The sequence below is a fragment of the Danio rerio genome, chromosome 14, assembly GCF_049306965.1.
Source record: "Danio rerio strain Tuebingen ecotype United States chromosome 14, GRCz12tu, whole genome shotgun sequence".
Classification (NCBI taxonomy): Eukaryota; Metazoa; Chordata; class Actinopteri; order Cypriniformes; family Danionidae; genus Danio; species Danio rerio.
In genome coordinates this window covers 385,001-401,628 of record NC_133189.1, presented here as the reverse complement: position 1 = coordinate 401,628, position 16,628 = coordinate 385,001, and the positions used below count along the sequence as shown (strand labels likewise).

At 36.8% G+C, this 16,628-nt stretch overlaps 1 long non-coding RNA gene across 3 annotated transcripts in view; it reads right to left on the bottom strand.

The window, feature by feature from the left end:
- Nucleotides 1–16,628, bottom strand: part of LOC137487546 (uncharacterized) — a 56,996-nt gene that overhangs the window by 36,064 nt on the left and 4,304 nt on the right. The gene's annotated exons all lie outside the window — the stretch shown is intronic.

Below are 16,628 nucleotides of genomic sequence, written 5' to 3'. Positions count from 1 at the left end.
GCATGCCCTATCATCTGATAATTGTAGGAAATAATTCCAAAAGGCGACTGACTGCCACATACAACAACACAAAAATACTATGAATAAGCAGAGTTCAGCAGCTAATCAGCCGGAATCAGCTGAGGTGACGGCGGCCAGCAAGACCTAGCTGTCACTCAAGTGGCCACACCCTTAATTATGCAGATTAATATAACTTAATACAAAGGAAACCCATATAAATGATTAAATAACTTTCCCATATAAATAATTAAATACAATTAATCTTTGTTACACCTCCAAACATCGTTTCTTGTAGCCCAATGCTTTCTGGAAATGCTCAGTCACAGTCCTTAAAAACACATGCAATCAATAAACTTTCACTTTATTATGGTTAAAAGTAGCAGTTGCTCTAAAAATCGCAGCTCCTTGTCAGCCATATTTCAGACTAAACATTGCAGATTCTGCGATGGGGCTATTGCGGATGTGCACATTGCGATATCGATGCTAATTCCATATATTGTGCAGCCCTAATAAATAGTGTATGGACAAAATTAAAAGGGTAGCACTTTACAATAAGGTTGTATTAGTTAATGCATTATGCAATAATAATAAAATATAATTTTCTATTTCAGAATTCAAAACTATTTTTTTTATCTTTCCATTTAGCAATGAACAATGGAAGACGAACACTGTGATTTTTGCACCCAGAATTCCAGAATTCCAGAATTTCACATTGCTATATCTTGGCCAAATGTTAAAAGTTACACTTTACTTGAGGAATTTATTAGTAGTTGTCATAACAAACAATGACATCTTTGCATTTTAAATGACATAACTGAGCGATTGGCATGTAAGAACATGTTATAAGCATAAAATCTTGTGTGGCATGTCGTGATTTCTTGAAAGCCTTATGCACACCATCAACTCAAGTGTAACCTATTATAATAACCTAACAAACTGAATATCACTGAAAAGATTATTTAATCAGCTTTTAAATCATATTAAAAAAACTGTGAGTGTCACTTTAAAGTGTCTGAAACACACAAGCCGGACGTTCCTCAATCAAACCCACCAGAAAAGCAAACATTTAGACACCTTAAAAAGGCTTTTTCTCAATATTTAACTTTTTATCTTAGATTACAGATTTATGCATTGTTATTTCGTGGCTAAATGTTGTTCTATTATAATAACAAACCAAATACCAATGAATACCTTATTTAATCAGCTTTTAGATCATGTATAAATCCCAATTTTTTGCACCAGATTCTACATTTATAAATTGTAATATATATTGGCTAAATATTATAATATAATACAAACCAAACAAACAATGGAAAGCTTTTTTTATCCAGCTTTCAGATCATATAAATCCCAATTTCTAAATAAATTGATGCTCATGGTTTCATGGTCTAATCTCCTAAATAAAAACATAAAATGTGAAATAAAGTGTCTAAAATAAGCGCACATGACTCTGAGTAACACAGATTTGGTGTAAAAACATCTGCATTTCTCCATGCCTGTGATTACATGGCCTCGTTATCTTTATATCGCTGCATTGTGTAAAGTTCTCTCGCACTGCCAAACGCTGGATCTTAATTGCCGTCTGCTTCTCGGAGACTGTAAAACTGGCCTAAACACCACGCTGGTGGCCCACAGTTTGGCCAATACGTTAATAGCACCATAACTCTGTGTGTTCAGGGTTATTCGGCCGCTCTGGGTCTCAGAAATCATATACACACACTGTACATATATTATAGTATTTCCAACTCTTTGTTAACGAATACTTCAGCATTTACCACACCAGCATTTACCATACAGTTGGGCTGTTACCATAGCAACTGTAGAATCACCACAATAAATCAATTACTGTAGTTGTCGTGTTACCATAGCAACTGTAGAATCACCACAACAGATCAATTACAATACTTGTTGTTACCATAGCAACTGTAGAATCACCGCGATTGATCAATCACTATAGTTGTTGTGTTACCATAGCAACTGTAGAATCACCACAACAGATCAATTACAATACTTGTTGTTACCATAGCAACTGTAGAATCACCGCGATTGATCAATCACTATAGTTGTGTTACCATAGCAACTGTAGAATCAACACAACAGATCAATTACAATAGTTGTGGTGTTACAATAGCAACTGTAGAATCACCACAATAGATCAGTTACTATAGTTTAATGTTGCCATAGCAACTGTAGAATACCCACAACAGATTAATACGTATAGTTGCTGTTGTACCATGGCAACTGTAGTGTGTCTGTGTGTGTGTGCGTGTGTGTGTTAGAATTGCAGCACATCCAGCTGCTGTGTTTCGCTCTAAAACAGACAAAATCTAAATATATAAACCAGTTGAGCGAAACTGGATTAAATATTGTTTTTGACTGGAAGGAATCATCGTAATCTGCTAACGTTCAGCCCAACTGTTGCTTTTAATTCATTCCAGCATTTGAAAACATCCAATAAAGCGAGGAAAGAAGAGAAGGAAGATCACTGAGCTGGTCAGGAAACTCTTCGCCACATTTACTGAAGAGCAAATCGCACGCAGAACATCAAACACGTTAAAACATACTCAACACATTACAGTGAGGACTCACAGACGCGTCTGCGGGGGGAAAATATCACAAACGCAGCCAGAGAATCAGACAGCATTTCACAGACGAGGTCTCGCATTTCTGCCTTTATAAATGTCCTGCACATTCCTTCAGTGTGGTTCCTTTAATTACGTAATTGCCAAATAACACACTTCTGCCAAATAACACACTCATTAATCTTGTCTTTGTTTCACTTTCAGATCCAATACATGTAAAGCTCAGCAGCCCAATAAAAGATCAGTATTAGCGTCAATGACGGTCACGTTCAGAGCAGAATGTGAGTCTCTATCCGCTAACATCCACAGGCCTTTCAATTCTAGATGAAAACAACCGAGCGTATCCTGAAATACAACGTTAAATCATCTAGTGCAAAATAACTCTGCTGTTACATTTGTATTTTATTTTATATTAGATATTGTTTAATGAACAATTTAGCCCAATCGTCCTCCATCTACATTGTCGTTTTGAGGATGATCTAATGCTGTATATTTAGTACGGAGAGGAAGTTTCAAAACAAAATACTACAATAATTAATTATAGCACGCTGTAAAGTCCACTCTTAGAGTAAAGGTGAGAAAAAAACTTGTGTAGCTTTAAATGCAAATGAGCTGCTAAACCACACCCCTTTCCAGAACAGGCCCGAGCCTTTAGAGTGTGCAATTAGTTACTATAGTGGCTGTGTTACCATGGCAACAGTACAACCACCGCAACAAACTAATTACTATAGTGGTTGAGTTACCATGGCAACAGCAGAATCACCACAACAAATTGATTACTATAGCAGTTGAGTTACCACAACTGTAGATTCACCACAACAAATCGATTACTATAGGGGTTGTATTACCATAGCAACTGTAGAATCACCACAACAGATTAATTACTATAGTGTGTGTTACCATAGTAACTGTAGAACAACTGCAACAGATTAATCACTATAGTAGTTGTGTTACCATGGCAACTGTAGAATCACCACAACAGATTAATTACTATAGTGTGTGTTACCATAGTAACTGTAGAAAAACCGCAACAGATTAATCACTATAGTAGTTGTGTTACCATGGCAACTGTAGAACAACCTCAACAAATGAATTACTGGTTGCGTTAATATAGCAAGTTTAGAATTGCCACAATGGATCAATTACAAAAGTTGTTCTGTTACCATAGCAACAGTAAAACAACCATAACAAATCGATTACTGTAGTATTTTAAAGTTGATTAAACCAACTTAATTACACACACGGTTACTGAATGTAATTCGGGTTATAATTATGAATGTGTATAATATATATGAATATAAGATCTGTGACGACTCGCTAATAACACACGAAATCCAGGCCCGCCTCTTTTGGCAGAAATTATGTAAATTAAGTATGTCGTTATTCGTGTCGTCTTTGTTCTTGGAAGAGAACATGAACACAACGGAGGTGTTTGAGTTCATCCAGAAACAGTAACTGATACACAGACAAACATCCAGCTGGAGGAACTTTGCAGATCGTCCTCACCATCCAACATCAAAACTAAAGGAGATCTCGACAGTTTATCCCACACGCCATCTGATGGATTACACACACTGATAATCTCTGTTCAGGAGCATCAGAGTGTTCACACACATGATCTCCAGTCAAACACACATCTGCACTTCAATCAAACACACCATGATCTACTGACACACAAACACACACACACACCAATCATTTATTTATCTAATTACCATGGTAAAATAACAACATCATTGATATTTTATGATTAATCAAGTCAAATTTAGGCTACATATAAATGAATAAACACAATGAATGATCAAACACACACACACACACACACACACACACACACAAACACACACAAACAGACTTTCGGGTGAATCTCTCCAATAAATCCCATGTGTCATAACTCATCTTTTAAATCAAAAGGAATATTTTGCACAAACAACATTATTTGAGCCGTTCAGATTTACTGCGTTCTCAATCATCCAGAAACAGGCTTCACTTTCCTGACGCAAAACAAAACACTCTTACTGTCTTTGATTGAGGGTAAAATATGAGCTTGCTTTTTCCTGCTTTTCTGAACAGATTAGATTCAGCTTTACTGTCACTGTGCAGAGGCAATGATACACAGCATGCACAAGTGCAAATAACAAACTGTGTACATGAATATGTGATGTAAAGTATACACTCACAACATGAAAAAAGCACTAAGAATTTAAAGGTGTTTCTAAATCATACTATAGTAGTACTATAGTATATTAATCTGTTGTGGTAACCCTACAGCTTCAATGGTAACAACAACTAGTAATATTAACATATGGCCCAATAGTGTAGCTTTCTAACTCATTCACTCTTCAGCTTAGTCCCTTATTCATCAGGGGTCGCCACAGCAGAATGAACCACTAACTATTCCAGCATATGTTTTACACAGATGTCCTTCCAGCTGCAACCCAGTACTGGAAAACACCCATACACACTCATTCTCTCACACACACACACACACACACACACACACACACACACACAAACACACACTATGACCAATTTACTCCCAACATGAAGAGAACATGCAAACTCCAGACAGATATGCCAACAGGCCGGGACTCGAACAAGTGACCTTGCTATGAGGCGACAGGGAGATGTAACATTTTTTAAAAGTTTTAAAATCTGTTACTTTTGAATGTAATATTTAAAAATGGTTTTAAAAACTGTTACTTTTGAATGAAACTTTTAAAAAACACTTTAAAAACGGTTACTCTTGAATGTAACATTTAAAAACTGATACTTTTTAATGTAATATTTAAAAATGGTTTTAAAAACTGTTACTTTTGAATGCTACATTTTAAAACACTTTAAAAACTTAAATGTTACTTTTGAAAACACCTTAAAAACTGTTACTTTAAAATGTAACATTTTAAAATGGTTAAAAATGCTACTTCGAATGTAAGTTAGTATTAAATCACAGGAGGAACGTTTCTCAATAACTTTGAGAGAACCTTGGCAGAACGCTTCCTGTCATCCGAGCGCTTCAGAAATCTGCTCTCCATTAAACATGATCTTTCAGACGGACACATTCAAGGTCAGTAATGCAGCGCTGTGGTTTTCAGTACCAATCTGAACTAAACAGCCCATCAGGCTATGACATATTTCACACATTAAATCATCATTTGGTACCAAACCACAACTGACTGAATGATATCAGTTTTCCCATAATGCACTGCACACGGCTGTTTAGCTCCACACCAGCGTTTGTAAAAGTGAAGATAACCATGAGGATTTGCAGCATCTCAGCAGTGAACGTTCATTCATGAAAGAACAAGATATGAAGAGTATAAATGTCCCCAATAAAATGCTGAAAACCTGTAACCATCGACTTCCATAGTATTTGCTTTTCTGTACAGGGTATATACAGGAGTCAAAAAGTGCAATTCAAGACCTTTTAAGACCCTTCCCATACATGTTAAGACCTCATCAACACTCCAGACTATTTAACTTACAGTATATTTACTAAACACTGATTGTAAGCTGGTGTGGGTTTCCTCCGGGTGCTCCGGTTTCATCCAGTCCAAACACATGCGCTATAAGGGAACTGATCAACTAAACTGGCCATAGTGTATGAGTGTGTGTGTGTGTGTGTGTGTGTGTGTGTGTGTGTGTGTGTGTGTGTGTGTGTGTGTGTGTGTGAGTGAATGAGTGTGTATGGGTGTTTCCCAGTACTGGGTTACAGCTGGAAGGGCATCTGCTGTGTAAAGCATATGCCAGAATAGTTGATAGTTCATTCCTCTGTGGTGACCCCTGATAAATAAGGAACTAAGCTGAAGGAAAATGAATGAATGAATGTAAGCAACAATCATTCAAACATCATCACCACATCCTTTCTGCTTAGCCTTTGGTCTTGTGTGGACACCATGTTTGTAGTTCTTTTAACCCACATTTGTAGTTCTAATGGAATAACGCAATGCATTAGAGGTTAGCATACAGACTTCACATTTCTAACAGATATAAGTAGATCTTCTGGAATCCTTTGGCATACTCTGCTCAACATACTACAGTTTGAGACACACTAATTCTATTCTCGAATACTAGTTAGGAAGCTACTATGCAAACTATGATGCTCCAAGTGTTTGTTATAGGAGAAACTCTGGACAAAGCTAGCCAGCAGGACATATTGTTATATTGAATATCTCAGTGATCTTGCGTGTTGATCTGTGGAGGGAAACGTGAGTGCTGTCTCCTCCTCGTGGACTCCTGGTGTTGATTAGTGAGCAGCTTCTGGTTCTGCCAAGCCGCAGATCGAGACGGAGCCGGCGGCTGGAGAAAGAGGCTTTGTTCAGCTCTTCCACACCAGGAGGAGGAAAACCAGGAGACGGCAGGAATTCAAGATTGTGCAGAGAGAAAAAAAACAAGCAGGCGGCAGTTAAAGAGTTTGAAGGTCAAAGTGGTAAATCCCAGGCGCTCCGTTCTGACCTCTAGTGGCCATTTGTAGACCTGCAGAACCAGCACACGATCACTTCACACATTAAAGGGATGCTCTCATGCGAAATCAATGTCTGTACAATGTCTAAACAGAAATGACTGTGATTGGCTGTGAAGGTCATCAGCTCAGTTTCAGAACAAATCACTTGAGTCAATGATTCAATGACTCATTCATAAGAGATGGGAACTTGCTACGTTTGTGAAGCGCTGAATGTGTATATCAGAGATTTGAATGTTTATATCAGGTTTATATTTTATAAATGAGAATTTTGTCACTGTTTTTGGGGACACTAGCTTAAAAATATCATTTAAACTAACAAACAAACAAACATCTAAAACATATTTTCATTTCACAGGATTTTTACTGAATCATCTGTTCTGAATGAATCGCTTGAAAGATTCACTGAATCATTCTTTAAGACAGGGACTTGTGCCACCTGCTGGATTCACGGTCAACTTCATCCATTACTGAAGAAAACAAACAATAATATTGACTGTTTATTTCTGTTACGCAAATAAAAAAAATGAGCATAAAGGGCAGAACATGTGTGTGTGACTGTGAACCGATTCTTTGTGTGCACAATTCACTGAATCACTCATTTAGACAGGGATTAGTGCCACCTGCTGGTTTTACCATCTAATTGACTTATCTATCAGCACAGGCCAAAACCTGCAACAATACTGACTGTTTTGCTGGTTTTAATGAATCAGTTTCTGAATGAATCATTAACGGCAGTGATTCATTGTCCATTCATAAAGACTATAAATTGCAGCCTCATTTAATGAATCAGTTGTTCAAGTCAGTGATTCAATGATCCGTTCATTAAGACAGTAACCTGAATCAGCTGTTTTGAATAAATCATTCAAGTGAACAATTCACTGAATCAGTTCTGATTCACTGTATTACGGTCAAAATGGTCATTTCCTGTATGAATCGGTTTCTGAACAAATCATTTGAATCGGTGATGTAATGTTTATTCATAAAACTGCCTCTCTTAATGAATCAGCTGTTTTGAATAAATTGAGTAAGTGAATGAATGAATGAATGAATGATTAATTATAACAGGGAATCATTGAATCAATTATTCGGACACTGAATCATTAAGGCAGTGCCACCTGCTGCTTTTAGTGAAATGTATTTATCCTGTTTTGTATTGAGCTGAACATTTAAGCATCTTAAGTTCCAGAGTCAATCTGGTACTGAACGAATCACTCTTGAGTCAATGATTCAATGAAGAAATCATTCAAATTAACGATTCACTTAGGTTTGTCAACCAATGATCCATTCATCAACACAGTTACTTGAATCAATTGTTTTAAATGAATCATTCAAACGAACAATTCACTGAATCACTCATTTAGAAAGAGACTTGTGCCACCTGCTGGTTTTATGGTCAAAGTTATTTGTCCATAACTACAGGCTAAAACATGCAACAAAACAGACTGTTTCCTCTGTTTTTAATGAATCAGTTATGAATGAATCATTGACAGCTGTGATTCATTTTCCATTCATAAAGACAATACATTTCAGCCTCCCGTAATGAATCAGTTATTCTAAATAAGCAGCTTGAATGAATAATGACTGAATCGTTCAATAAGACAGCGAATCATTTAGTTATTTAATCAATCATTCAGACACTGAATCATTGATTAAGACAGTGCCACCTGCAGCTTTTGGTTAAATGTATTTATCCTGTTTCATAGTACATACTGAGCAGAACATTTAAGCATCTGAAGTTTCTTCTGAATCAATCTGTTACAAAACCTGCAACAATACTGACTGTTTTGCTGGTTTTAATGAATCAGTTTCTGAATGAATCATTAACGGCAGTGATTCATTGTCCATTCATAAATACTATAAATTGCAGTCTCATTTAATGAATCAGTTGTTCAAGTCAGTGATTCAATGATCCGTTCATTAAGACAGTAACCTGAATCAGCTGTTTTGAATAAATCATTCAAATGAACAATTCTCTGAATCAGTTCTGATTCACTGTATTACGGTCAAAAATGGTCATAAAAACAGGTCAAGCCCAGCAAAGTGTGCAGTCACACAAAGAACAGGCAAATACATTGAGCTGCTATTGTCAGTCCTCCTGATATCTGAGGTTTGTGATTCAGCAATGTGGAACGAACACTAACAATACACATCCGTCAACAAATGAACACAGCTCGACCTCAAGCGCTCGCCATCATCATAGCGTTCGCGAAGAACCCGTAATTTGTGGATCTAAATGCAGAACGCGCACAAATGCAGAAAGACACACAACCAGCAATATCCAGGCAATTCCAGCAGCAGTGAACACAGAGCAGAGCAAACCCCCTAACTAGTGGTCATATATAGAAACCCGAATGTCATTTTAAAAGCCGCACAGCTTTACTTTGGAGGCACGACAATATTTAGATCTGCATTCAGACCGCATTCATATCCCATAAATTAATTCTACAACAATAATTACAGCGTGACACCATCCTGCATCAAATCTGCTCAACCATATTTGCTCGTTTCTTCTGCTTTTAGAGGATTGTTACAAGAAAAATGAGTGTTATTTCTCAAGAAGGTCAAACTTTTAGATAATTCAATGTGTATTTCACAGCATTTCAGTCTCACATGTTCTCCTAAGACACAAGAAAATGCTGTATCCTGCTTCGTCTGTGAGTAACTTACATTAAGATACAGAAAATTACCAAAATTAAAGATGATTTTTAATGATTTTGGAAGGTTCGTATTAAATTCACTGGATAGTAAAGTATTTAAACATATTTCACCTCAGATATATCTCAATATTATTTAGTTTTATTCATACATATATGGATGAAAGATGAAAATGAGGTTACAAAGACCAAAATAATAACATTTTACATATTTTTATTAATATATATGAAATATTATTTTTTATTTGTTTAATGTCTTAATTTTCTGTACATAAAACTGCTTTAAATTTCATTTTGTTTGATGCAGACACCCATATGGCACGTCTCGTGTGAATACACTCACTGGCCACTTTATTAGGTACACCTACTAGAACCGGCTTGGACCCCTTTTGCCTTCAGATCTGCCTTAATCCTTACTGGCAGAGATTCAGCAAGCTGCTGGAAATATTCCTCAGAGATTTTGCTCCATATTGTCATGATAGCATCACACAGTTGCTGCAGATTTGTCGGCTGCACATCCATGATGCCAATCTCCCGTTCCACCACATCCCAAAGCTGCTCTATTGGATTGAGCTCTGGTGACTGTGGAGGCCATTTGAGTACAGTGAACTCATCGTCATGTTCAAGAAAGCAGTCTGAGATGATTGAGCTTTATGACATGCTGCGTTATCCTGCTGGAAGTAGCCATCAGAAGATGGAGACACTGTGCTCATAAAGGGATGGACATGGTCAGCAGCAATACTCAGGTAGGCTGTGGCGTTGATGCTCAATTGGTACTAATGGACCCAAAGAAAATCTCCCCCACACCATTACACCACCACCACCAGCCTGAACCGCTGATACAAGGCAGGATGATCCATGCTTTCATGTTGTTGAGACCAAATTGTGAGCCGAACATCCGAATGTGTCAGCAGAAATGGAGACTCATCAGAGCAGCAACGTTTCTCCAATCTTCTATTGTCCAGTGTGTGTGTGTGTGTGTGTGTGTGTGTTTGTGTGTGAGAGAGAGATGCTCTTTAATGGCAGAAAACATGAAGCACAGTATTGTTTGAGTCGGCATGAGGTTTGCCTTCATTTGTGGTTCTTGCAAAGTGACTTCAACCAAACTCTCCTACATTAAAACCTCTCAGCAGATCAGGAGAGAAACAGTACAGCTCAGAAACATCTGGAAGCCGTCGCTGATTCACAAACACTTGTTTTACTCAGAACCGAAGAGGTTTAATCATGGACATTTAGAGGAAGTTCATGCTCCTTTTCAATGCTTTTGTTCTGCAGACTCTCAATAGTGCGGAACATTATGTCATGATTTAATAAGTCAAATATCTGTCCTCGGCAGTGAGTGTACATTTTCAAACAAAAGCAGGAGAAAACATACATGTACATGTGAACTATAGCTTTATTTCCACAAGCAGTGAATTTAACATGTATGAAATATGGCTTATATAATTACAAAAACACATGGAAACACTTTCTATGATAATGAATTACAACTGTGATTATAATCACTCTATGAAGACAAAACAAACATACTATAATATAATGACAGTTATCCCTACATAATAATAATAATAATAATAATTATTATTATTATTATTATTATTATTATTATTATAGTAATAATAAAATAATAATATTAATAAAATAAATAATAATCATAATCATAATAAAATAATAATAAAATTATTATTATTATTATTATATAAATAATAATAATAAAATAATAATAATAATAAAATTAAAATTATAATAATAAAATAAATAAATAATAATAATAATAATAATAGTAGTAGTAATAATAATAAAATAATAATAATAATATAATAAATAAAAATAAAAATCATAATAAAATAATAATAAAATTATAATAATTATTATTATTAATAATATTATAATTATTATATAAATAATAATAAAAAATAATAATAATAAAATTAAAATTATAATAATAAAATAAATAATAATAATAATAATAATAATAATAATAGTAACAATAATAATAATAATAATAATAATAATAAAATAATAATAATAATAATAATAAAATAAATTTAAAATAATTATAATAATAATAGTAATAACAATAATAATAATAATAATAATAGTAATAACAATAATAATAATAATAATAATAATAAAATAAATTTAAAATAATAATAATAATAATAATTAGTGTTATTAACACTCATTATCTAAAGCCATCAGTGATGCATTTATAAAGGTTAGTGATGGTATTAGATTTTAGTGAAAACAAATTAAATACTGTAGTTGTTGTGTTACCATAGCAACTGTAAAATTACCACAACAGATCAATTATTAATAGTTGTTCTTTTACCGTAGCAACTGTGGAATCACCACAACAAAACAGTTACTATAGTTGTGTTGCCATAGCAACTGTAGAATCACCACAGCAGATCAATTACTTATAGTTGTTGTGTTACCATAGCAACAGTAAAACAATGACCACAACAAATTAATTCAAGTACTTTACAATAGTGCGGTTTGGAAACGCTGTATATTACTGTACCTTTTTCACATGGGTGTTGGTGTGTTAAAAAAACAGCAATTCTTTTTCTTTGAAATAATCAACTATTTTTCTGACCGATATCTGTCATGGTTTAGCAGTGGAGATTATATTTATACTCCAGCAGGACTGAGAGCTTTAAGAGCAGCAGTAGCTTGTGATAATAATTCAGTGTGATGTTGTGTTTATTGTGCGTTTGTAGCTCATTAATTTGAGTCTTTTTCCAGGAGCGGGCGGAGGGTAAATTACGTCTCTGGCTGTAAGACGGCTGACTACACAATGTTCCTTTCAGCCGCTGGCAGAAGCAGTTATAAGACCCTCAGACCCGCAGCATTAATCCTGGTGGTCCGCAGTCTTGAGGTTTCCTGCATGAATTTGCTCATAAACTCTGTGTGTGTGTGTGTGTGTGTGTGTGTGTGTGTGTGTGTGTGTGTGTGTGTGTGTGTGTGTACACATGAATCTCTCAGTAAGGAACGTCAGAAACACTATTCTCAGACGCCAGAGAGTGAACGCTGGTAATGTGTGTGTGTTTGCTGCCGTTTCCATACGTTCAGCTTTTATGACTCAGCTTTAAATATGCGTATGGTCACGGAGAGATGCTGATGTTCTCAATGCGTGTCATGAGACACGGCTATTTCACTCTCAATAAACATTTCAGCTCATTTTTAAGTAATTTTTTGCGTGTGGTTTAGTCATTTTATTAGTACACTCCAAAAACACTTATTATTATTATGAGTATTAGTTATTTAAAGACTTTTAAATACACAGGACATGTCACTTATAGTTATAGTCAGGGCCAGACCGAATCTGCAGACATTTTTTTGCTATTTCTGCACAGAATTTTGTTAAAAATCTGCGGATTTATGCGGAATGATTTTGGGAGTATCATAACTAAAACATTAATATATGAACTAAAGAGTAATCCCTTTATAGCCTGTATTAATGTTTACAATGCAATCCATTTTCTCATGTTGAGATGGACAGACGAGTGTGCGGGATGCGGATCTCTAAGTCACGGTCATCAGTGTATCGTGGGAGGCGACCCTTGACCCTTGACCTCCAAACATGGCTTGCCCTGGATGAGGGTCAGCAGAGGTCAGAGGTCAACGAGGAACAGACAGCGTTAAACATGGACACAGATGAGCTGAGAAAACTGCTGCTCGGTGTTTATACAGCAGAGAACATGATGGAGGAGGCAGTAAACATGACCTAGAGACGCCACCGAGAAAACCAACGAGAACACTGCTTAAACAACACCACAGCAACACTCGAGCCGCGTAAACAACACACTGAGACACTGACATGAAGACCTGAACACTGGACAACTGGACGGACGGGCTGGTCGGACAGACGATTGGACAGATGGATGGATGGATGGAGAGACGAAAGAATTGATAAATCAATGAAGAGAGAGATAGATAAATGGATAGATGATGAATGGATAGATGAGTGGATGAATGGATGGATGAATAGAGAGATGAATAGAGGGATGGATAAATGGATATATGAATAAATGGATGAACGAAGGGATAGATATATAGATAGACAGATAGATAGATAGATAGATAGATAGATAGATAGATAGATAGATAGATAGATAGATAGATAGATAGATAGATAGATAGATAGATAGATAGATAGATACATAGATACATAGATACATAGTGACATTCTTCACCACGGTAATTAAGGTAACTAGGCAGGTCAGGGTAATTAGGCAAGTTATTGTATAACGATGGTTTGTTCTGGAGACCATTGAAAATACATATATTGCTTATAGGAGATGATTAGTGACCTTAAAATTAATTTTTAAAAATTATTTATTAAAAACTGTTTTTATTACTGCCAAAATAAAACAAATAAGACTTCATCCAGAAGAAAAAAAACATTATCTGACATACTGTGAACATTCATTTACTCTGTTAAACATCATAGATAATAACACAGAGAAAACCGCAGTTTAGCGCCCCCTGTAATGTTCGAAACAGCTAACGTCATTGCACATTTTAGCCAGTTCGAACACAGACCATTATCACCCTAGGTACACTAGAGGGCGCCTCTTCATCTACGTATCTACAGGTGGATGGCATCAATTTATTTCTTATAGGTGGGAAATAAAACATTATTAATATGTGTAACGACATGATTGACATTTATTTGTTGTTTAGGTTATAGGTCAAAGGTCATGTGTGTGTGATAGATAGATAGATAGATAGATAGATAGATAGATAGATAGATAGATAGATAGATAGATAGATAGATAGATAGATAGATAGATAGATAGATAGATAGATAGATAGATAGATAGATAGATAGATAGATAGATAGATTTTGTTGCTCAGGTTATAGGTCAAAGGTCATGTGTGTGTGATGGATGGATGGATGGATGGATGGATGGATGGATGGATGGATGGATGGATGGATGGATGGATGGATGGATGGATGGATAAATAAATGGATGAATGAATGAATGAATGAATGAATGAATGAATGAATGAATGAATGAAGGGAAAGATAGATTGATGGATGGATGGATGAATGCATGGATGAACAGAGGGATAGAAAGATGGATGGATGAATAGATGGTTGAAGGAGGAATGGATGGATGGATGGATGGATGGATGAATGGATGGATGAATAAAGGGGTGGATAGATGAATTGATGGATGTATGAGAGATAGATGGAAAGATGGATGGATGAATGGAGGGAGAAATAGATAGATGGATGGATGGATGGATGGATGGATGGATGGATAAATGGATAGATAAATAAATGGATGGATGAATGAATGAATGAATGAATGAATGAATGAATGAATGAATAAATGAAGGGAAAGGTCCGAGTACTGAGACCAGCAGTGCTCCGTATTGGCCAGATGCCAACAGCTGCTTTTTCCCCAGCATTCTTCTAAATATCTCGTTGTGTGCTCAACAGAAGCCACAACCACTTGAATGTGAGCAGATGATGAGGAAATGATCATTATTGGGTGAACTGCCCCTTTAAATCATTCAAATATTTGAATGTACATTAATGCAAAATAGGTGGCACGGTGGCTCAGTGGTCAGCACTGTGGCCTCACAGCAAGAAGGTCTCTGGTTTGAGTCTCGGCTGGGTCAGTTGGCGTTTCTGTGTGGAGTTTGCATGTTCTCCCTGTGTTGGCGTGAGTTGATGTGGGTACTGGGTTGCGGCTGGAAGGGCATCCGCTGTGTAAACATATGCTGGAATAGTTGGCGGTGCATTCTGCTGTGGAGACCCCTGATGAATAAAGGGACTAAGCTGAATGAATGAATGAATGGATGAATGAATGAACACTATTTCTAATCTGCTTTAACAGGAGCACAAAGTCTGTTTCTGCTCTGCATTTTCTCCATCATCCTCCATCAGAAGCAGGTGTGGAAACCAGTTGGCTCCAGGTCAGTTGTGCCATTACAGGTCTTCAGCATCCCATAATAAGCTCAGCTCTGCTCATGTGTGTGTGTTTGGCTGCTGAGAGCCGTCTGCAGATCAACTCTACATGTGAGAATGGATTTAAGGATCACCTGCGCAGATATTTCTGTCTTTAACTGCGACACACACTCACACACATGCGCAAATATTATCCTGCACGCCGTCTGTGTTTGCTTTGAGCGCGAGTGTGTGAGCGCAGAGCAGGTCAGATGAAGACATTATTGCGCAGGGCTGAATGGAGCTCTGTCGTCTGAACCTGCGGTAAAGCCTTTCCGCTTCAGTCCACACGCTCACACTCAACTGCTGGGTCAGGAGCGGCGCAGCTATTTTGGGTTCAACTGTGTGTGTGTGTGCGTGTGTGTGTGTGTGTGTGTGTGTGTGTGTGTGTGTGTGTGTGTGTGTGTGTGAGTGTGTGTATTTGTGTGAGTGTATGCGTGTCTGTGTGTGTGTGTGTGTGTGTTTGTATGAGTTTGTCCAAATGTGTGTGCAAGTTTGTGTTTGTCTGTTTGTGTGTAAGTGTGTGTGTGTGTGTGTATTTGTATGAGCGTGTCCAAGTGTGTGTGCGTGTGTGTGTGTGTGTGTGTGTGTGTGTGTGTGTTTGTATGCGTGTGTCCAAGTGTGTGTGTGTTTCTGTGTGTGTATTTGTATGAGTGAGTGACTGAGTGTGTGTGTGTGCATGTGAGTGTTTGTGAGTGTATGAGTGTGTGTGTGCATGTGCATTTATGTCTGTGTGTATTTTAGTGTGTGTGTGTGTGTGTGTGTGTGTGTGTGTGTGTGTGTGTGTGTGTGTGTGTGTGTGTGTGTGTGTGTGTGTGTGTCTAAGTGTGTATGTGTATTTGTATGAGTGAGCGTCTGAGTGTGTCTAAGTGTGTGTGCATGTGTGTGTTTGTCTGTTTGTGTGTAAGTGTATGTGATTGTGTGTGTGTATTTGTATGAATGTGTCTTAGTGTGTGTCCAAG